Raw genomic sequence first — 22,139 nt, 5'->3', positions numbered from 1 at the left:
AGCTTTCATAACATCATAGTGTAATGCTGGTATAAACCTACTGCACTGCCAATTGTATAAAAGTATAGTATAGAGACATATGTATAGTACATGATACTTGATAATGATGAATAAATGACTATGTTACTGGCTTATATACTTACTATACTATACCTTTAATCATTATTTTAGTGTAGTCATTCCACTTTTTTAAAAAAGTTTTCTGTGAAACAGTATGCCATGTTATGCTGACAGCAGCCTCATACATCTAGTGTTATTTGATTACATTGTATTGTCTTGTGCTTGATTTAATCTTCCGTTGTTCTGTACAGCAACCTGCTATATGTCTTAGGAGCAATAGGCTAGACTGGACCATATAGCCTAGGTATGTAGTAAATTGTACCATCTAGCTTTGTGGAACTGCACTCTATTATGTCTATACAAGGATGAAAGCACTTAGGGACCCATTTCTCAGAAAGTATCCTCATTGTTAGGTGTTACCTGACTGTAATTACATTTCTCTGGATCACTAACAGTTGGAAAAATTAATTAAAAGTGATATCATTTATAATGGTATTCTAAAAATAACATGTCTAGGAATAAATCTATAAACATACTTGTTAGACATTTATGGAGAATGTTATAACTTTTATTGAAAACAATTTATAAAACCTAAATAAATGGAGACACATATTATGTTTATGAGTAAAAAGTCTCAAAATGATGAAGTAAAATTTTGCCCAAGTTGATGTACAAATGCAATAGAGACCATATAATGTAGACTATATAATGCTATTTATATAAAGATCAGAGCAGGCAGAATTAAACAATTTATTATCAAAGTATGCATATAAATATAGAAGAGAATGTAAATTAAAAATATGTAAGTGATTAACACCAAATCAGGATTTTATTACCTAAGAGGGTGAAAGGTCATCAGTGGTTAAGGAGGAGGTGGTGGTGGTTATGGTAGGACACATAGCAGGCTGATAACGTTTTATTTCTTAAGCTGAACAAAAAAGCTAACGATAATTTCTATATATTTCACGTTTTAAAAATTGTTTACATGTAGTAGACTTCAAGTTGATTCTAAAATACATCCATCTCTGGGGCTGAGGTAAGTTAAGAGATTTCTGGTAAATCAATTTACAGGGAATGCTAAGGCGATCCTTGGCAAATAATGTAACCTTAAAGAAAATGGACCGGGTATGCTACCTTTATTACTGGAAACATTAGAAAATATAGAGGATAAGTCCTTAATTTTACAGAGGCTGGGGCTCCTTTTAGAGTAGGGGAATGACAGGAAATGTTATGATATCCACATGTATCTCATCTAATCCTCATAAGAACTCTTTAAGGAAGGTATCATTTTCTCTATTTGGGCAAAATGGGCTTGTCATAGCTTCCATAAGGAGATGGACTCAATGACATAATTTATCCTATGATCACACCTGAGTCCACAGATCTGAGTTCTAATCCAGGGTGCCCAGTATTTTCCCTTAACCTAGAATTTTTCAACTTCTGCACTATTGACATCTTGTGCTGGAAATGTCTTGGTTGTGGGGTCTGTCCTACCCACTGTAGGATGCTCACCTGTTTCTCTGGCCTCCACCCACTAGATACTAGTAGCAGCCCGTCTCCTCACCTCTGACTTGTGGTAGCCAAAGATATCTCCAGACATTGCCAAATGTCCCCTGAGTGGCAAAACTTCCTCCCCGCCACCTCCTTGTGGGGGAATCACTGGCCTACTCCATACTTCAAAGGAGACCATGATTTTAAATTTGTATGCTTGCCTCCTTACACATTCTTGTAACAGTGAGTTTTTGAAGGCAGTTTGTCTTAGGGAAAATAGATTGATTTGGCTAGTTTTGCTATGTAACAAAAAGCTGCCTTCTTCGGCAGTTACAATAACATACATGTGTTTGGAAGCCTAGAGGAAAAGAGTCTTCGAAATCTGTTTGTGCTCTCCTTATACACTTTGCTTAATTAAGACTTGTATTGTCAGTAAAACAGAGGAAACATTGCTCTTTTTTCTAGCCTTCACACCAGACCAGTTTTCATCTCACCAAAAGGAAGAGAAAACTGAGAAAGATATCAAGCATACTGACACTTTTATGCAGTGATTTCTCTTCATCTGACATATCTCCAATGTTTTATCTACATTTGTACTTTATTAGTATACACACGTGTAGCACACTCCGACTTTTCTGCAGGAGTCAGGAAGATAAGCCTTTTATCTGAGGTTTTAAAAATAACAATAATTACCTTTATTTCAGCATAAACAGGAACCAATGCACTCATCTTAATCATAAATGTGTGACTGTGTGGATGAATGTTTGTGAAGAGAGAGGTGTTAGCTGCTTCACAAGTTGGTAGTTTAATAATAATCTTATTATTACCAACATGCATCTCTTTTCTTCTTCCCCCTTAAAAACCTCAAACTCAGAAAGTGAGGTAGGTTCATCACTTTCCCAATCTTCTAAAGACTGAAGACGTGGTTTTAATGCCAAAAATTTTAAAAATTTTGCACTTGATGACTGCACTTGAGGTGTATCAATTAATTAGGCAAACAATTTTAAAAACTATAGTTCTATGAATGAAATAAATTTATATTTTTACGTGTCCTAACTTTATGTATATTTGAATAGTAGTAACTATACATGAAACATGTTATTTAGTTCATAGAAAATATCTGGCATGCAAAAGGAGCTCATAAGCCCCCAAGCACATGCTATTTGCAGCCTCGATGTCAGCCAGAGTCTTCTTGCCCTTTGAGAGCTGGGTGAACTTGGTTCCAACCACATTCCTTTGCCCCATTGAAGTTCAAACCTCAGAAAGGGTTCTGTTACTTATTAGTGAACTTAATTCTATTTGCATATGTGTGTGATCATGTGGGTGTGTGCATGGACTTGTGTGTACATGCACACATGCATGCTTGCTGTTCTGTGCTACAGCTAATTCTCTAGTTTTTAAAATTACTATTTTTAAATATGTTTTTTAGTTTGGAGAGAGGAAAGCAGAGGGAGAGAAAAACATTGATGGGAGAGAAACATCCATCAGTTGCCTCCTGCAAGCCCCCTATTGGGGATGGAGCTCACAACCCAGGCATGTGCCCTGACCCACACCGTTTGGGCTAATTCTCTAGTTTTTATAAAAGAATTCATTCATGCAACAAACAAGTGATTACAATCGGCTTTTACAAGCAACAAGCACAGGTGTAGAGAGAGAATAGAATAGGGTATCTATCATAACTATGAATAACTATGAGTGGAATATTAGGCATCATTGTCCTTATAATGTTCTTTGGGAAGGTGACAGAGAAGGGACATTGAAAATATTAGGGATGGCCCTTCGTTGTCACCTTCCCAGATTTTTTCAGTTTGTAAATTCCTGGATCCAATGACAGATTAATGAAGGAGAACCAAAAAAGTATCCTTATCTTGAATTGGCCAATTCTATGGGGCCATCTCAGCTTCCGGGTCCCAGTGACCTGCCTGAGCCAACGTTGTGGTTGTGCCTGCACCACAGCCCAACTTCCTTCCCCACCCTGCTGCTATCCCTTCCCCCTCAGGTGTTCATCCCCTGAGGATTCTCTGATAAATCTCCTACACACAAATTTCCATTACACAGTCTGCTTTCCCTTCCCTGGAAGTCTGACTGGTTGGTACCAGGAGTCAGAGTAAGCAGATGCTAACATGGGATTCTGGAAGGTTCTCATCCACCAGTCAGTGGGCATGAACTCCCCAACACTGGTGGAAGGATAAACATGGATAACCTGGCACAAGGCAGCAGTGCCAAGTTGCTAAAACTTTCACCTAGAGTGAATTGTGATGGTATACTGGTGGAATAAAATACACTAGTGAGTAAATGTATTAGGTGTTTGAAAAAGTCAGAGAAAATAATTAGACGAAAAATAATTTGAATAGGCTTTGCTGGGAATATTTGATTCTTTGGAAAACAAATAATGAAAGGTTGAAGATGATTAATCCAATATTAAAGGCTAGGTGTGAAAGCCTTCCCTTGGCAACATATAAAGATATGTCTATTTCTTACAGTTTAAAGGCAGAGCAAGTTGAGGACCAGCCCAGAATTTAATCATAAGGATAGCAGAACTCCAGAGAACCTGAGTTGGTCTGCTCTGCCAAGTTCAGAGGCCTAATTAAGAAGGATATGGGATTCTGAGATGAGTGATGGCGATATCAAGCATTATTTGCTAGAAATCATGAATCCCCAAACTCCCCAAAACCAGGATTTTTCAACCTCTGCACTATTGGCAGTTGGGGCCAGATAGTTCTTTGTTGAGGGGCAGAGAGAGGGCTGTCTGTGCATTGTAATATTTTTAGCAGCATTCCCTGCCCTCTACCCAGTTGATATCTGTAGCCAGTAGCCCCGTCCCTCCATTTGTGACAATCAAAAATATTGGAAGATATTGCCAAGTGTCCCCTGGGGCAATGGCTCCCCAGGTTGGGGACTGGTGCTGTAAACCCTCTGTACTGGCCAAAGTGGCCCAACCCTCCCTATTAGAGATCAGCACTCCACCTTTGCTTAAAGACAGTGCAGAGACCTCTGCTTTTCAAACCAAGAAGTGCTCCTGAGTGGGATGTATTGTCACCTCCCTTCGTGGCCCCCAAAACCAACGATTAAGTTTAAGTCACATTCTAACCCAGCTGGGAAATGTTGGGCCCCCTAAGGGAAGTAAAGGACTATCGTACAAAGAAGCTACAGGACCCAGCCATCCTGCACCAGCAGGACCCTGGAGAGCTCATGTAAAACTGGATCCTGAGATTGCTGGGTTAAAGCTGGCAGAACATGAAGTTGGATAAGGGGGAGTTCATCGATATGTGAGCACTCTCCCACAACACAGGTATCAATATCCTGGCAAGGACCCCAGGAAATGGTGCCAACGTGCCGCTAGAATAACATATAGAAACATCATAGAAGGTGAAGTATAAATGCTATAATTTTTATGGTTGATGGTGGAAAAAGGAATCAAAAAGCAAGAGAAGTAAGCTTGCTAGAGTGGATATATTATGTAAGGCCACAAAATGTACTAGGGGAGTAAGATCCCACAAGAGGGGCCAAGAGATATTTCACTTGCCAAAATAATAATTAAAAATGTGTTGATGAGATGGGCATCAGCATTCATTGAGGTCCTTAGAGTAGGAGATGGGAGATTATTCTAGACCTGGTCTCAGTGTTAGTAATGGGGATGATTGGCTCCAGCATTAATAAAGGACAGGTGGTGACATAATTATCACAATGAAAGTTGTATCACCTGGATATCCTACAGAACATCACACAGTTCACTTCATGATAACATCATGCTAATTTCACTGTATAAGCAGGGAGTGGCAGGTGCTGCAGTGTCCGTGTACTCGAGGGAGAGAGAGATAAAGCCTGAGTATTCAGGGGCCGCTGCCTCAGTGCAATGTTTAGGGATACATGGTTAGGAACAGGTAGGAACATCTCATCTTAAAGTGAAGCACAAATTACTCCCACCATAAAAAACAAAGCAGAATGCCTGGCAGGCCTCATTGGGTTTTAAAGGCAGCAAGTTCCATACATGCTTATCCTATCTAATAATAGACAAACATGGTAATTAACCATACCTCCAACACGCTTCCCATTGGCTAATCAGGGCGATATGCAAATTAACTGCCAACCAAGATGGCGGCCAGCAGCCAGGCAACTGAAGCGAACAGGAGGCTTGCTTGCTCCAGTGATGGAGGAAGCCAAGGTTCCCTGCCTGCCGCTGCCAGCCTCTGAGCTGCACTCTAAGAAACAATGTTGCAATTATAGAAGCTAAACAAACCCCAGAAACCTGCTTTCAGCCAGCCGGGCCTCAGAGCTGGAGTTGTAACAGTGTTTCAATTATAGAAGCCAAACAAATCCAGATACCTGCTTTCAGCAGCCGAGGTCTCAGAGCTGGAGCTGAGCCTCAGAGCTAAAGCCAGCTCTCAGCTCCAGTGACAGCCATAGAAGGTAAATAAATCCCAGAATAAAAAAAAAAGAAAAAGAAAAAAAGGAGAGGTTGGGAGCTTCACTCACCCGCCAGCCTAAAAACGGCCCTCAGCCCCTCACCCCCTCACCCAGACTGGCCAGGCACCCCAGTGGGGACCCCCACCCTGAAGGGGATGTGACCAGCTGCAAACAGCCATCATCCCTCATCCAGGCTGGCCAGGCACCCAAGTGGGACCCCCACCCTGAAGAGGGTGCGACTAGCTGCAAACAGCCATCATACCCCCATCCAGGCTGGCCAGGAACCTAAGCGGGACCCCCACCCTGATCCGGGACACCCTTCAGGGCAAACCAGCTGCCCCCACCCATGCACCAGGCCTCTATCCTATATAGTAAAAGGGTAATATGCAAACTGACCCTAACAGCAGAACGACTGGGAATGACTGGTCACTATGACACACACTGACCACCAGGGGGCAGACGCTCAATGCAGAAGCTGCCCTCTGGTGGTCAGGGCGCTCTCATGGGAGGAGATGATGGCTGCCAGTACAGCGGTGGTGGTGGGAGCCTCTCCTGCCTCCTCAGCAGCACTAAGGATGTCCGACTGCAGTTTAGGCCTGCTCCCCACTGGCAAGTGGACATCCCCCGAGGGCTGCCGGGCTGCCAGAGGGATGTCTGATTGCCATCTTAGGCCCAATCCCCAGGGGAGCGGGCCTAAGCCAGCAGGTGGTCATCCCCTGAAGGGTCCCAGACTGTGAGAGGGCACAGGCCGGGCTGAGGAACACCCCCTCCCACCCGAGTGCACAAATTTTTGTGCACTGGGCCTCTAGTTTATTAATAACATGGTATGAAAGTTTGCTGAACAGGAATGTCTCTGCCAGTGGCCCTGCTGCTTTGGTCACATGACCCAGCAGGGCCTATGATCTTGAAGAGCAGTAAGGTGGAAACGAGGCAATGGAAAGTTTACAGCAACCTTAATGAAATCAATATCTAGAGTCCTAGGGTTCTGAACCAAAGCAGTGTCATCTGCATTGGAGAATTATACACCTTTCAAAACTCAGCACCTGGTGTGCTGTGGGATCCTGGTTAAGAAGGAGCACATGACCCATGGAATACCAAGTGATCATGCAGCCAAAATTACCCATCATGGGATGGGGTCTGTCAGAAACATGGAATCATATGGTTGTCTAAGCTCGGCAGCAATCTAGAATAATGTGAGTGGTACATCTAGGATCAAACATAAGCAGAACCAAAGGGTACACATAAGCTGCACAAGCAGGCAGCCCAGGCTCTCCTGTTATCTAGTACTGTTACATCACACCTCTCCCTTAGCTTACCTGTGGCACATGGGGGGTATTCCCATATGACCAGCTGAAAGAGGACAGAAAAATTCAAGCTTGGTTCCTGGATGAACTGGTTAAGTATGTAGATGCAAACTGAAAATGGACTGCCCTCCACTACAGCCCAGGGTAGCCTTAATAGACACCTTAAAAGACATCCATTAGAAACTCTCCTAATGGATGATCCACTGGCCACCCACTTTTTGTGGAACTCTATGGGAGGAGGAAACTTGTATGTCTCCTTCAGCTCTGAATTCTGAGTTCCTGGAAGGCTACTTACAGAGAAAGAGGTACTCAATACATATTTGTTGAATGAATGAGTCAACTCAACAATACTCATTAAGCACATACTTTGACCCAGAAACATAATAAATATTTGGTGGTTTATTATTTAATACTCTCGTTAATATTGTACCTGGCACAATAGGGTGCCAAGGCAGAAACTTGGAAATGTAATGGAAAGCCCTAACTGGTTTGGCTCAGTGGATAGAGCGTCAGCCTGCGGACTGAAAGGTCTCAGGTTTGATCCCGGTCAAGGGCTTGTACCTTGGTTGTGGGCACATCCCCAGTAGGAGGTGTGCAGGAGGCAGCTGATTGATGTTTGTCTTTCATCGATGTTTCTAACTCTCTATCCTCTCCTTTCCAATAAAATATATTTTTTTTAAAAGAAATGTAATGAAAAATCAGTTTTTTAAGAAGTGCAATGGGTAAATCTTAATTTTTTTTTAATCTACAGGGAGTCTATACATGAATAGCCAAGATTGCAGAGAAAGCACAATTAAGGTATCCAGAGAGAGATACAGGAGGAAATTAGTGACTATCACCTGACACTGTTTTCCACCCATGTTTACATAATTTAAAAAGTTAAAAAGATTTTAATTTATTTTGATCTAGATACACATATTACCCTCATACTTCTTTTGAAAAGAATATTACTTTCCCCAATTATTATTCCTGTACAACCTCTGATATGACTCAAGCACTTATTGCTTTTTGACAAAATGAATTTAGTTCAGTGAATATGCAGAAAAGACAATACAACATGTAACTTCAATCAGGTAATAGTCTAGGGACTGGTAGAATCCAATTAGATTAGTTTATTTTTGGCAAATGTCTGCATAGATAATGCGAATAATATAAAGTGCCCCATGCATTACTTTTGTTTAAAGTAACATGAAGAAATAAGACTATGATCCAGCAATCATGCTGCTTGATATTTACCTAAGTGAGTTGGAAATTTATGTTCATACGAAAACCTACACACAGATGTTTATAGTTACCAAAACTTGCAAGCAACAAGGTGCCCTTCAGTAGGTGAAGAGTTCAATAAACTGTGGTACATCCTGACCATGAAGTATCATTCAGTTCTAAAAAAAAAAAAAGAGAAAGCCACCAAGTCATGGAAAGACATGAAGTAACCTTAAATGAATATTGCTAGGTGAAAGAAGCCAATCTGAGAAGCTTTCATTCTATAGGACTCCAAATATTTGACATTCTGGGAAAGGTAGAACTATGAAGACAGTAAAAAGATCAGTGGTTGTCAGGGCATAGGGGGCAGGAGGGATGAATAGATAGAGCACAGAGAATTTTAGGGCAATGAAACTATTTTCTATATTATAATGGTGGCTACATGTCATTATAAATGTAGTAAAGTCCATGCATTGCACAACACCCTGAATGAATCCCAATATAAACTATGGACTTTGAGTAATAGTGATGTATCATTGTATGTTTATCAATTGTAACCAATGTACCACTCTGATGGAGGATGATAATGTAGAAGGCTGCATGTGGTGGGAGGGGAAGCAGGGAATATATGGAAATGTTCTATACTTTCAGCTCAATTTTGCTGTGAACCAAAAAGCACTCTAAAATATAACACCTATTCATTTAAAAAAAAAAAAAACAGTGAGCAAAAAATAATAATGTGTTGTAGGGACACTCATAGTTCATGGTAGTTAGGCCTGACAAAGGACTCGGGCAGAAAGCAAGAACTATCTGGAAGGCAGGCAGGCGCTCTCTTTTTCTCTGTCTCCTAGGCCACCAAATCTCTGGTCTATGTTTTTTTGTTCATTTTTTCACTAATAGCTATAGCCAACCCTGTGGTTGCTGATTCAGTGTCTATTCTATGTATATGCTTCCCTTCCTCATTGTTAATAGAACTTCGGTTTTGTTCAGAGGGGTAGTATGCCCAGCTTTCCCAGGCTCCTTTGCAGCTAGATAGCTGTGTGACATTGTTCAAGCTAATGATAAGTAGAAGTTACCAGGTAGTGACTTCAGGGAGCTGTTAATGAAACAGACTCTGATGGTATGAACCTCTTTCCTTTCTGCTAGAATACAGGCACCATGCTTGAAGAAGAATTAACTACCTTAGAGCCAAGAGGATGAGAGACACGTATTGGAACAGAAAACTAGAGAATTATCGGTACCCTAACAGTCCAAGACTGCCTATCTCTGCACCTCTTATTATGTGGAAGAATTTAAAAGTTAGCCAAAATGGTTGGGTTTTTCTGTCATATGGCCAACATAACCCCTAATTAATGCAACATCTATAGGATCTTTCTTTCTCAGTAGGTAAACATGGTCACTGGAGAAAGATGGCTGCCCACATATTTTGCAGTTTATATTATCTCAGTGGATGCTGACAGTCCAGACTGAACAAGAATCTCTCAGACTGACGGTAAACTTCACTAGAGAAAGAATCTGATTAGTGTGGCTGATTCAAGCAACTATGTTCAGGTACAGGATAACGTACAAGTATAGCTGCCAGGGCACCATCTCACAGGATCTCAGAAAAAAAGGTTTCATCCTGAACAGAGAAGATAGCCTGACAATGTGAACTGTGATCATGTTATTCAGGCACAGTGAGTGAATTCAATTACAGCATCTGACTCTTATAATTACTTCTAATATACATTCATAGATACAACTGTGCCTGCTGATTTAAGTTCTCTGGAGCAGGGAACATTTGTGGATAGAAAGAACTTTTTCAGAAATTGAGATCAAATATGCAAATAGAAGGGGCCTTGATTGGATATCCATTTCTCATAATGTCTGTGTGTATGTAGGTGTGTTTTAATTTATACATAAGTGAGAGTTGAATTCAAACAGAGTGCTGTCTATATTATCTACCCTTCTGATGTGTACCATTATATGCCAGAATTTGAAGATACTAGCAACATGGCACATGGGGTCTGCCCTTTGGTACTCATAATTTACCTAGGGAGGCTGGCCATAGACATAAAAGTAATTAATAATGTAAAGTTCCAGTTTCTCTGTACCAAGTATATGATTTAGATGATTGTTCTTAAAAGAGATCAGAGGAAGAAGAGAAGAAGGCCCCTTGCTCACTAAAATAAGTTAGAAAAATGACAAGTCAACTTCTTTCTCAAGGTTAAGCATCTATCTATATATATAAAAGCCTAAGTGACCATCTGACCATTCAACTGTCTGACTGTTAGCTATGATGCACACTGACCATCAGGGGGCAGATGCTCAACGTAGTAGCTGCTGAGCTGCAGTGACTTAGCAGCTGCAGTTCTTGGGTGACACACCCAGAACCAGAGAGGAGGGAGCCTGATTCCAGGGTGTGTCACCCGAGAACTGCCCTCTTGCAATCCAGAACCCCTCAGAGGATGTTGGAGAGCTGGTTTCAGCCCAATCCCTGCAGGCCAGGCCAAGGGACCCCACCAGTGGATGAATCTGTGCACTGGGCCTCCAGTCCTATATAATAAAGAGCTAATGTGCTAATTAGACTGAACAGCCAAATGACCTTCTGGACGTCCTTCCAAACAACCTTCCAGACAAAGCCAGGGCTGCGAGGGCTGGCCGAGGCACAAATTTCATGCATCAAGCCTCTAGTATATTATAATTAGGGTAAAGAAAATTAAATTTAAATTTTACCCACTCAGCTTCAGAGTGAGTGTCTAACAGGATACATTTAAACTCTTACAGATGCAAAAAGGAGTAACTCAGCAAAATCTTCTGTAACCTAGAGTGGAATGGAATGTGGTACTCTGCAACTATTTGATACCACTATAGTACCATAAGCATAGACCTGACAACCTACACTTGCTAACCATCTACAAGTGTGTTAAATGCAATAATGTCACATTCCAGATGCACTTTATAACATCAGAGTCTATGGAATTATTCTGTAAGTTGTATTTTCTATGGTTAGTGTTTACAGAAATATTACAGTGATGGCCACTCAACACTTCATTTGCATTTATGTTAAAGACACCGTTTTTTTTTTTAGAATCCAAAGACAGTGAGCCACTATTATCATTATCTTTAATCAAAATTTTGATAGAGATTCTGTAAGAATCATCCTCTAAAGTTTGTATTATCTTTCTCAATATAATCTCCAGTCACTTGGTCATATTTTATTCTCACAATATTCAATAAATATCTATTAAGTGCTTAATAAATACCAGGCACAGTACTAGGTACTAGGAGTAAGTTAGCTAATAAGATAAACACTTCATGAGATTAATGGGGAAGATTGGCATTAACTGGTAATTCCTATATGTGGAAAATACTGTTAAAGAGACTGTATACAGACTATAATAGAGTGACCTAAAGCTAGTCTTGTGGGAGGAAATAGTACTAAATACTTATGCCCTTTCCCCCTTAATGCAAATTTGAAGTGCAAGATTATCAACCTTTGAAACTACCTCTAGCCAGAATGAGATCAGAAAATGCTAAGTTCCAGGAGCATTTTCATTTTTTGGAATGGTAACCAGGACCTTTGCCAACATTGCATGAAAAATAAATAAATAAGCAATGGGACCCATCTATATGCAGCTGTATTGAAAAGTGCATTCCATATGTGACAACATATTATTAAAACAACAAAATCGTAGCTTCCATCTGCACGGAGTCACTCTTTTCCCTGTAATGTTAGACTTTATTGTGTTTGTCGGCTGCGTATTCCATTTTAATATTTGATAAATAGATATGGGAGAAATTGTTTCAAGCGACAACCCTGTACTGCTTCATCTGTTCACCTCCTTCCTGAAGCAAACTCTATCCTCAAACTAATATCTCTCCAAAAGAAAAATCAATTTAAAATGACTGTGCAAATGTGTTTATTTTTCTACCCTCAGGATTAAAAAGCTGAGAAATGATTAATAATAATTTGTCTGGAAAGATAACGCAGGCATTTTAGGGTGGTAGCAATTTTGCATCTTTAATTTTCATCAGTTCTAACATTTTATCATTAAAACTGCATGACTATCTATAGAGAGAGATAAAAGAAAACGAGCGAGGTGGTAATACCTCATATCTCTTAGGCGGTATTTCCTATGTTTCAGATTTCTACGTTGTCTGACCCCATTTCAGTCAATTTTCCATAGCCTGCCTGTCTCACCCTGGCTGAGGGAACACACTAGTGCTGTGTTTATGCTAATTTTATGCTCTCTGAGTTGTGTCTGTTATTCAAAGCAGTTGAAGCAGTTATTGCCAGTAATCTTATTTCTGTGGGAGCCCCAGGGCAGACGAGGCCTCAAAATCAGGCCTGCAGACCGAGTCGAAGCCATCACAGCCTGCTGGTAAATGGCAGTTCTTTCCCTCCCAATCTGATATCAGTTACTTCGCAAACACAGTAATAAAATGAAACAAATCAGATTTTCAAGTAAATAAACCAGACTTCAGTGGGAAGCAACAATGGTCAGGGCAACAGGAGTTTAATAAGTGATACATAGGGGGACAGACAAAAGCACCAGGGCCTAGACCTCCACCCTCTCTATTTAAAACACCCCAACACAGAAAAACGAAGGTTGTTTTAATCCAACCGCGAGAAAAGGGAGGAAAGTCAAATAAAACAAGCAGCAAAGTTGATGTTGACTTGTTCTTATCTAAAACCCAGCAACAATGCTGAAAATTGTATTATTTGCTGTTGAAGAGTGGCTGGGGAGGCATAAACAAAAGGCTCACAAAGACAAATGGACTGGTCCGTTCTCCTCACCCATAAACACTGACAGCCTTTAAAAAATCAACAAAATGGAAACAGAGTTAACCAGGGCAATTTCCCGCGAAGGGACATTTGTCCTCCAGTAACACAAGGTAACTCGGGGGCTTTGATGCAGCAAGAGCTGTGACCAAGTTCTGTCTGCCAGATCAAAGAGTCTTGGGCTCAGGAGATAAGTCATTTTGGCAACTTCTTATTTTCCATGATGTCCTTAACTCCCTTCATTCTAAGCTACTCCCCCACATCACCCCTCCATTGTTATCACTCATTGTTGTAAGCAATTCAAATGCCTGAGCAACAATAAACAATAAAAGGAGGAGTGTCTAAAACTGACTAAGCAGGGTGATTGAATTTGTCTAGAAACCAAGGGTATATATCTTTGATGAATTTGGAGTCAGTGTCATGTTGATAAACTTACAGTTGTATTTCCCACCCCACCCCCCTCCCTTTATCTGCAGCAACTCATCACAGTCCTGCTTAATTTCTGTGATAGGAACTATGATAGAGACAACGAATATAGACTCAGATGCCAGAGGGGAATGAATTACACAGTATTGTACTCTGATTATTCACTGAGTGAGGCATGTAGAACACACTGAGGACACACAGAAGCATTGATGGTTGAAGATGGGCTCTCTGAGAAGGTGACTCCAGAATCTAATTTTAGAAGGGGAAAAAAAGATTCTAATTTTAGCTGAAAAACACACAACAACACAGAAATATACAAGTGATGGAAATAAAACAAAAGTATTTTCTAGGTAGAGAACTGAATGAGTTCATTTGGAGAATACCAAGGAGATCAGTGTGAATGGGGTAGGGTTCAAGGAAATAATGAAACACTAGAGTCATGGAAGCCCTAGCGTGCCAATTATAAAGTTTCTACTGCTAGTGCACTCAAGGGTTTAAACAAGATAGAGGCATTTTCATAATTTGGTTTTATAAAGATCACTTTCCAAGCAGTATGGAAGATGGAAAAGAGAGACTTTAGCTGGAAACAGAGAGGCTGATGGTAAAGAAAATGGGAAGGATAAAACACAATGGATTCAGAAGAAAGAGATGAATTGATGAGATGGTTATGGTGAAGATGTCTAGTTCACATAGCATATTGAGCACATAATTTTATTTCTATTTCTTCCAGAAAAAAAAACCACATTAAAATGGCAGTAAAAGAAGAAAATATTTAAGCACTGTATAAACAAAAGTAACAGAAAAAGAGATGATAAAAAGTCAAGAAGATGTCGAAGTGGCAAGCAGATGTATGTGTATAAGTAAGTCAGCAGGGCAAAGAAAGTTGAAACCTAACTTCTGTGGGGAAGACAGCTGATTTGATACCTGAGCCAAAAACCCAAAAGATCTACGAGTTGGAGGTACTAGTATCTCTGAAAAATGAACTGTACTATGTAATTTAAAATAAGGAGGATTTCTTGACAGTGTATAGAAGAATAGTCATGCCCTTATACTCTTTTTCTAATACCAACAGAATACAGGGAGTTCATTCTCAGGGAGGTTGAATTAGAGAAAATTAGGATTCAGGCCTACAAGTGGATAAAGTAAAGAGATGCATCCTAGCACTGGCTGGGAGCTCAGTTGGTTGGAGCATTGTCCCCTACACCAAAGGGTGGCAGGTTCAATTCTGTCAGGGTGCATACCTGGGTTGTGGGTTTGATGCCCAATTGGGGTGCATACAGGAGGCAACTGGTTGATGCTTCTTGAAAGGGTGAGGGCTACGCCCTCCATCTTGCCCCGAATCCTCCATTTTTGGGCAGCAGCCATGTGTTCGGCAAGGAGCTTCTTCCCGGAAGCCTGAGCCTCTGCTAGCCACACCTAGGATTTCTTTAACCAATGATAATCAAGGGAAGTGCACGCCATAGATACGACCACATCCTGTGTAACAAACACCGACTTGCGCCTGGCCAATCGGCAGGGCCCACAGTCCTCTACTCCAACCCCCCTATAAAACCCCTCTCCCCACAAAGCTCTCTCTCTCTGCCCCCTGCCACTGCGTCGGTGAGTGTGGTGGACGGAGGGCACGAGCTAGCTCGAATAAAGACTCTTATGTTTTTGCATCAGACTCGGCTGGCTCCCTGATGGTCTCTTGGGGATCCTGAAATCTGGGCATACATAACACTTCTCTCTTACATTGATCTCTCTCTTTTTCTGTTCCTCTCTCTCTCTCAAATCAATAGGACATATCCTCTGATTTTTTTTTAAAGCTGCATCCTAGATGCTGAGAATTTTTAAGCATTCTTTCCCTGTTCAGCTCTCAGAACAATAACATCTATAAAGATCAGTAGGATTTATTTTTAGAGAAACTGACCCCATTCAAAAATGAAAACAAACACATACATAAAAACCCTTGTAGAGAGCAACAGGTTAAGGTGTTCAATGCAACAGTTAAATCACTGGCTAGGCTGATTAACCTATAGTGAGTCCCACTGAGTTCACCTGTGCATACAGGGCTTCCAGTCACATTTTAATATTTCATTTGATATATAAATGTACAGGCAAAGATTACCAGCATTTTAAGGTAGACCTCTATCATACCAAAATAAACTAAAAATAAGAAATAGAACTGGACAGGGTTCAGAGGCCCCTGAAGCCCATCCATTTACCAGTGCCTCCCAAACCCCTCACCTCCCCCACCCCCACCCCCCCAAAAAATAAATAGAACTGGAAGGAAAGAGAACTCAAGAAAACTGTGTGTGAATGGATGTGTGTGTGTGTTTGTGTATGTCTGGAGACATAAGAGAAGATATTACTCTTAGGCCTTCATAAAAAAAAAAATAGGATACTGTAAGTAGGACTATCCTAAGAATAAGAAAGTGATCCTGGAAATTAAAAATATGAGAGCAGAATTTATAAAAAGATAATAATAGAAAGGCTGAATGGTATAATAGATGAATGCTCTCAGAAAGTAGAAAAAAAACAAAAAGATTAATTGTAAAAAAGAAAAGGAAATAAAAATTGATAATTTATATTGGTCATCCAATATCTAACAAACAGAAGGATAGAAATCACCAAGGAAATATTTTTTAAAAAATTTAGACCTAAAGTTCATGAGCTTTCAGATTGAAATAATCTATTGAGTGTCAAGCATAATTAATAAGGAGGAAAGGATGCACACTAATAAATTGGTGAGCAACATTGATGAATAATTTTTAAAACCTGAAAAATGTAAGAATCAGAATAACATCAACTTTAAACTTTAACAATAAAAGCTAGAAGGCAATAGTTCAACAACTTCAAAACCAGGAGAAAAAGTGATTTGAATTTTATTCCCACCAAAATTATATAGAATAAATATTTTCAGGTATATATGAGATCTCATAAAAGTAGCATATACTCTCTGAAAGTGATTTGAGGATGTGCTCCACTAAAATAAAGAATAAAACCAATATGCATCAATATGTAACCTCTCTCTCTCTCTCTCCTTATTTTAAGAAAGAGAGGAGGGGGGTTAGAGGGAGAGAGAGAGAAAATAATCCATGGATGTGAGAGAGAAACATCTACCAGCCACTTCCCGTACACACCCTGGCCAGGGATTGAACCCACAACCTATGTATGTGCCGTAACTGGCAATAGAACCAGTGACCTTTCAGTGCACTGGATGAGGGGCTCAACCAACTGAGCCACATTGGCCAAGGCTGTCTCTCTTTCCACTGGGCAATTTATTTTGCTCTGAAATCTACTTTTGCTTATATTAAGATAGCCATTTCAGCTCTTTTCATTAGTGTTTGCATTGTATTTTTTTCACACCCTTTTTCTTTACTATGCTTATATCATTGTATTCAAAATAAGTTTGCTTTAGACAGCGTGCAGTTGTGTCAGTCTCTGTTTAATTTTTTTCTCTATTGTTTAATAATTTTTATTGATCTGTCTTCAAGGCCCCTGATTCCTCTGTCATCTCTATTGTGCTCTGGAGCCCTTTGAGTGAGTTTTATCTCAGTTGTTTTATTTTCCAGTTCAAAAATTTCAATAGGATTATTCTTTTTTTATCTCTACTTGTTTGTTGATATTTAAAATTATAATATTTAACTCAAATGTTTGAAATGAGTCATTTATATATTTTAAGAGTCACTTTAAAGACTCTGTCAGAAAAATTCCAACATCTGTATTATCGCATTGTCTGTTGCTTTATGTTTCCCAAGCTCATTCTGATTGGTTCTTTGTAGGCTGAGTAATTATTTTTTTGTCTGACCTGGATATTGTGAATGTTACATTATGAGGCTCTGAGTATTTTATCAACCTGATGGAGAATGTTGATGTTTTAATTTTTGTAGCAATTGACTGGGTTAGGTTAGACTGCCTGCTAGCTATGGGCTGTGGTTCCAATGTCTGTTCCATTATCATAGCTTTAGCTGCACTATTCAGATTACTCTTGTGCATGTACCAATATTGGACCTAGGCAACGGTTTCCTGATTAGCTCAATTCTCAAAGTCTTTGTTATGCTAATTAGGACCAATTCAGCATATACAGGTTGGAGATGCACCCTTGAGCTCATGAACTACTTTTTGGGGTTCCTTTTCTAAGCTCTTTACTATTTCCATATACCAGTACTTCCACGTTCCCTGAGCCTCCCTTTTATTTTGGGTCCTCTGGCAAGAAATTGCTTTCTTCCCTGATTGCACCATGTCTGGTGCCAATATGTAGGAGAACATGCAGAGAAAAACCGCATAAAAAGACTATCATTTATTGAATGATTCAATGATTATAGCAATAACAATACTGTCACAGGGTCTATTAAACCTCTCTTGTTTTATTTTCTCCCAAGGTATTAATATGATAGGTATAAGATCCTAAATTGAATGTGAAGCATTTACACACTGTAGAATTGATAAATAAAATATATCATAACCAGTTTCATGACTTTGGGGCTCCTCTACCAGAACTCTATTGCTCACAAGAAAATGAAAGGATAAGGAGTTTGCTTTAGAGAAAGCTATTGCCATTGATGAGGCCAGATTTAGGAAGGGATGTGGTTGCTAACTGTGAAAGTGGTTTATGGGACCACGGGGACAGCCCTTTAGGGTTACAGGGAGGATTGTAACCTGATTCATGCTTAGGAGAGTGAGAGTGGAATATGTCAACATTAGAATTGACTTGCATCTGCAAAGTTTGACAACGTAAGCATTAGTATTTCATATGCACCAGATGTTGGCAACATGAGAAAGAGAGCCAACTTGGGGATTTTTATTTCTTCCAAGAGATAATACATTTTAACAAGGAGAGTAAGTATAGCATGAATTTATGAAAAAAAATATATAAGGCGTTGAAGAGGGATTAGGGATTCACATTACTCGTGAGAATAGAAATGTAGTATAGAGGTTTCCCAAAGCAGAGGGCTCTGAGGACCCAAAGAACATTCCCTTGTTAAGAGCTGTAAAGGATCTGAGATTTTACCCTTTTATAAGTTAGTGAGTTTGCTTTCCACTGTTTCATGAGTGCTGGCAAAAGATACAAGATTACTGGGTAAGAAACCAGGGACTACTCACATTGGTAACCATACCCAGAAAATCAGTATTTTCTTTCACTAGTTCCCCAAGCCCCAGTTTCCACAGGGAATTACAAAAGGGGTCAGATGACAGCTATATGAGCAGTGGTTTGCATTACAGAAGAGGGACCCTGAACTCAGGGAAACTAAATATTTTTTACTGGACAGTAAACATACCTATTGTTTTATCTGGAGGGAGGCTGTTCATTATACAAACAACCTTGAGAAGATAGGCTAGAAAGGCAGTTAGTGCCTGTGCCCATGAGATGCTCAAAAACAGAAGAGACCTTTGAAGACTTGTCTTCCAACAGCACAAAAAATCAGTTTGTTTTTTTTTTAAATATATATTTTATTGATTTTTTACAGAGAGGAGGGAGAGGGATAGAGAGTTAGAAACATTGATGAGAGAGAAACATCGATCAGCTGCCTCCTGCACACCCCCCACTGGGAACATGCCCGCAACCAAGGTACATGCCCTTGACTGGAATCGAACCTGGGACCTTTTGGTCCGCAGGCCGACGCTCTAGCCACTGAGCCAAACCAGTCAGGCCAAAAAATCAGTTTTAAAAATCTGCTCAGGGAGAGTGGTCAAGGGAGAGTTAAAGTCAACTTCCAACAGTATTAGAAGCTGTCACTTGGCCTATAGATATTTTTCTATCTTCCTTAAAGTGTCACTTTGGCCCCAGTCCCTCTGAAGTGGGGTAAGGAATGAGCAAAATCAGAAACCAGAAGCCAACCACAAAGGGTGCTCTGTCCACCAGTGCAAGTTAGTTGGGAGGTGGGGAAGACTCTTACTTTTCAATAAGATAAAATGTTGACTGGTATTTTGAATGGGACACTTTTAGTTTTTGAATAAAGACTGTTTCTGGCCCTGGCAGTGTGGCTCAATTGATTGGAGCATTGTCCCATACCCCAAAAAGTTGTGGTTCAATCCCCGGTTGGGGTGAAAATAGGAAGGTAACCGATCACTGTTTTTCTCTTTCTCTCTCCCCTTATCTCTCTCTCTAAATGCAATAAGCCTGTCCTCAGGTGAATATTAAAAAAAAAAAAAAAAGAGACCCTATTCCTGTATCATAAAGAAAACACAGAATTATTTAATTCTCTGGATGGAAAGAAAAAATCATGTGGTCTGCCAGATTTTCACCTAGTGGCAGGGAAATGTTTTCTCCCTGCCCATATCTAACTATATGTCTATGTATGTATGTATGTATGTATGTATATATATGTATGTATTTGTCTATCAATCTATCATCTATCATCTATTGTTTGCTATAAAAACCTCATATTATATAGCATAGAATTAATAATAAGCACTGTTAAATGGGTTTGATTTTCAGAGTGGATTAGTTTCAATATTGTGATTTACAAAACTTTTAAAAGTCATTATAATTATTTCTTGTTATAGATTATAAAATGGTACTGTTCTATTTAAGAACCTACTTTCCTGAGGCTATTAATATGGCACTCTATATTCAATCAAAATACCTGTACTTAAAAGAAAATAGAAACTATCTGGTGTTCTATTGGAAAGGCAGCAAAGTGAACATCAGGCAACATTATCATCATAATTTTGTTTCTAAGGTGTATGGCATTGAGTTCATTCTACTGCCTTGCTCATATGAAAAACTGGAATCAAACTATTTCATTACTATATTTTCCTCATTTCCTTCATTACTATATTTTCCTATTTAAAATAATTTTTATTTCAGAGAGGAAGGAAGAGGGAGAGGGAGATAGAAACATCAATGATGAGAGAGAATCATTGATTGGCTGCCTCCTGCACACTCCACACTGGGGATTGAGTTCACAACTTGGCATGTGCCCTGACCGGGAATTGAACCATGACCTCCTGGTTCATAGGTCGATGCTGACCTACTGAGCCACGCTGGCCAGGCTGGAAAATATAATTATTATTTTTACCATTATTAATTCAAGGCATTTTTTTCAAGAAAACTATAAACTTGTCAATTTTTTTTTAACCTGCATATCTGTTTCAAGAAACTTGATAAGTTTTTCAGTATTTATAGAAACATTTAGAAAGAGTAACAAGAAAAGAAATTCACAGGGCCAATCTAATTAGCAGCAGCAGCTGTAACCTGTTGCACTCAGTGCTGGGACTACAATATAGGCTGCTTTAAGCACATGTTCAAGCATTTAAAAAGCTTCTTTTATTTTCTTGTGATTCAAAAGGAAATTACAGAGTAAGAGCACTATACAGGATATGAATGTGTTTTCCTACCACACAGAAAAAAAAGTCTTAACCCGTTTCCAGTTAGTTTTAATACTTGTGAATTATGAAGCTGCTTACCTATCAAAAAATGAATTTTGCCCAGCTGGTGTGGCACAGTAGTTGACTGTTGACCCATGACCCAAGAGGCTGAGGACTCAATTCCCAGTGTGGGGCGTGCAGGAGGCAGCTGATGGATGTTTCTCTCTCATCGGTGTTTCTATCTCTCCAGCCCTTTCCCTGCCTCTCTCTCTAAAATCAATAAGAGTATAGTTTTAAAAATGAATTTCATCTGTTGGAGATGTCAAGCACTTCATACCATGTAGTTTTCATTTTGCTGCTCTATTATATATCACTTTTAAGAAGGTATAATTGCAGGTTGCCTTACTGTACAAGAATTGAATAAAATGCTATGGTTTTTCATGAGAGAATGGCCAAAATTTAACTGAATGTGATCAATGAAAAAATTCAGATTTGGACTGATTATATATTCTATTCAAAATCATATTTTTTTTTCATTTGAAAACCATAATTTAAAATAGCAAGTTGTCACAATTTTTTTAGCTGGTTGATTTCCACACACACGTACAATTTGCATTGTGCTTCTTATAACATGTTATAAAGTGAGAGATCCTTTCACGAAAGGGAAATCAAGTTCTACTTCCTTCTGGTTGCAATAGGTTGTGTCTTTGCTTACTTATTGCATACACATGCGAAATGAGCAAAGCTTCTTACTAAAAGTTGTGTGTGTTATAAATGATGCTCCCCTTATGTGATGAAGAGAGTTTGCGTCATTCATGCAATGGGGAAGGGGTGAGAGTGAACAGAGATTAGAAAGTGAGGTGTAAGGAAAGAAAGGCAGGGGAGAAAAAATGGGTAGGTTATTTTCTTATAGATAATGCGAACATGAGAAAAACCGTAAGAGAATTGTCTTCCTTTGTTTTAACAGAAATTGTGATTTCTTTTTCTTTGAGTGGGGGAACTTAAGGATTTGTTTTATAGATTTGGGGAAGTGATATTGTTCCTTTCTGGTTCCTTATAACTTTGTCAAGAGTGTGATAATGAAAGGGATTTGTATGGTCACTTTTTCTGTTCCCTCTCTTCTTCCTTAAAATAAGCTTTGTCTTTGCTAAACATCATAACACAGAAAAAAGTGTATTATTGAATGTCTT

This window comes from Myotis yumanensis, unplaced genomic scaffold (genome assembly GCF_028538775.1).
Source record: "Myotis yumanensis isolate MYYU_CA2020_CCGP unplaced genomic scaffold, mMyoYum1.0.hap1 SCAF_6, whole genome shotgun sequence".
NCBI lineage: Eukaryota > Metazoa > Chordata > Mammalia > Chiroptera > Vespertilionidae > Myotis > Myotis yumanensis.
Note: the sequence above shows the minus strand (reverse complement) of the source record.